At 30.7% G+C, this 2,477-nt stretch overlaps 1 protein-coding gene across 9 annotated transcripts in view; it reads right to left on the bottom strand.

Moving 5' to 3' along the window:
* Nucleotides 1-208: 208 nt before the first annotated feature.
* LOC124429953 overlaps nucleotides 209-2,477 on the bottom strand; it is a 220,207-nt gene continuing 217,938 nt past the window's right edge. For all 9 annotated transcript variants that reach the window (XM_046975863.1, XM_046975864.1, XM_046975861.1 and 6 more), the window contains one exon: nucleotides 209-2,477. This exon is cut by the window's right edge and continues 3,086 nt beyond it. The gene's annotated coding sequence lies outside the window, so the exon portion shown is untranslated.

The raw sequence follows: 2,477 nt of genomic DNA, 5'->3' as shown, positions 1-2,477 counted from the left end.
GAACGATTGAATGAATGAATGATTGATTGAATGAATGATTAAATGAATGAATTAATGAATGAATTAATGAATGAATTAATTAATTAATTAATTAAGTGAATGAATGAATAAACGGATATAAAAGGAAAAAACCAAAAAAAAAAAAAAAAAGAAAAAACGACAAATATATATATATATATGTGTGTATATATATATATATGTATGTATGTATATGTATATGTATATGTATATATATCGCTTGATTCTTCCATCGTTTATTTCTATTCACAGTCAATAAATTAAGACGTATCGTTGGAAATCATACGAGAACCGAGCGACGTTGTAAAGAATTATATGAAAATCGCGAGCGAGCTTCGGTCGACATTGCGATCAATCAATAAATATAAAATGAGCTCGTAAAAAGTTAGCAGTTGACGCGCGCGACCACGAATCATCGCCACGTTGAAATCGTTCGTGATTACTCGTTGACTTTTTTTGCCATTATTTTTTTTTCTATTCTTCTTTATTATCATCATCATTATCATCATCATCATCTTCATCATCTTCAACATCATTATCATCATTATCATCATTATCATCATTATCATCATCATCGTCATCATCGTCATCATCGTCATCATCGTCATCATCGTCATCATCGTCATCATCGTCATCATCCTTTATATTTACATACATCGGTCTGCCTCGTTCATTAATCCCTTTTTCATTATTTTCATTCATTTTATTTCACTATCTCTTCATTTTCTTTCAACTTTTGACGACAATAAATTGGACTAGATCGTTGGTTATTAATATTATTATTATTATTATTATTATTATAATTATTATTTTTTTTTTATCTTTATTTATTTATTTATTTATTTATTTATTTATTTTTTTATTATTAAGTATAACATTCGCATTTTTTACTTTTTCTCTGACATTTAACGAACAAGTTGGACGGCCAACTTGTTCGTTACGTTTGTCCTTATCTATTCTTTTCCTTTCCCTTTTATCAATCTCTCTCCCATATATCGATTATTATAAAAAACGTCCATACTTTCTATTCCTTATCTAATCAACGATAAACACTAATATCTCTCTCTCTCTCTCTCTCTCTCTCTCTCTCTCTCTCTCTCTCTCTCTCTCTCTCTTTCTCTCTTTCTCTCTTTCTCTCTCTGTTTCTTTCTTTTTCATTCGTCCTATATATCCACCTCGAATTTTTTCATCGTAAATACTTCTGCGTTTTATTTTATTTATTCGTTATTTTTGCAGAGTATGTATATATATATATATACTCGTACTTTTGATGAAAATAATTAACTATTTAATACGAGATATACGGAGTAAGCTTCTCCTCGTTACGAGTATAGATCACTCTTTCGCGAAACTCCTTTATTCACGGTATAATGCTCGAATTATTCGAGATCTTAAACGATTTCAAAATATGATATCTCTTTCGACGGAGCTCGAAACTGCGAACTGTGATCCGTACACGTCATTGTACAAGCCAGATGTAAAAGGATTTATTGCGCTTTCGGTATTGATGCACGCAATCGCAATCCCAATCGCAATCGCAATCGCAATTGCAGCTTGCGTGCTAATAAATCAATCTTCAAAATCGTAGAAGTAACTCGTGTCGATTGTGATGTGTATATATATATATATATATATATATATACACACACACATATATATATATCTAGGTACGAGGGTGGTGGGGATGATAGTGATGATGGTTTTTAATCAATCCTTGATTTTTATTTAAGGGCATTTTGCGAATGCCTTTTTAAAACTATTTTCTTTCCTTTTTTCCCTTTCTTTCTCTTCTTATGTTTTTTCTTCTTTTTTTTTCTGTTTTTACTTATTTCTCCTTTGACCTTTGTTTTCTATCGCATTCAGAAATATTCGCATTTTCTAAATTTCTACAGATAATACGTCTATAGATGTCGATGGGAAGGATGAACATGCATCGTTGACCACTTACGCTTTATTCCATGTTTTTGAAACTTTTGTGATTTTCGACAATATATTTTACCTCTCCTCCCTGAATGTGTATGCGTGTTTGTGCGCGCGTGTATGTGTGTGTGTGTGTGTGTCTTTCTCTTTCTCTTTCTTTTTATCATCTTCCTATTTCTTTTTTCTTTTTTTTTAATTATTCGCTCAAAAAGACGGAGGGAAGGGGAGGGGGCAGATTGATCTCGTGTATAATGTACAAATTTGTGTCTGTATAGGTCCGTCGTCGATATATATATATATATATATATATATATATATACCTTCTTAAATATATAAAATTATCTCGCGTATGTATAATAATCGGACTCTCTCATTCGACTTTTCTTTTTTCTGCTTTTCTTTTTTTTTTTCTTTTTTTTTTTTTCTTTTATATTCTTCCTAATCTGTTCTTTTGTTTTGTTTTGTTTCGTTTACTTATCTCCCTTCTCTTATCTCTCGCTCGTTCTCGTGAATTCTTTTTTTCTTAATCAATCTTAAGC

The sequence above is a fragment of the Vespa crabro genome, chromosome 17 (genome assembly GCF_910589235.1).
Source record: "Vespa crabro chromosome 17, iyVesCrab1.2, whole genome shotgun sequence".
Taxonomy (NCBI): domain Eukaryota; kingdom Metazoa; phylum Arthropoda; class Insecta; order Hymenoptera; family Vespidae; genus Vespa; species Vespa crabro.
The sequence above is the reverse complement of the archived record's forward strand: the minus strand, read 5'-3'. Positions and strand labels throughout refer to the sequence as shown.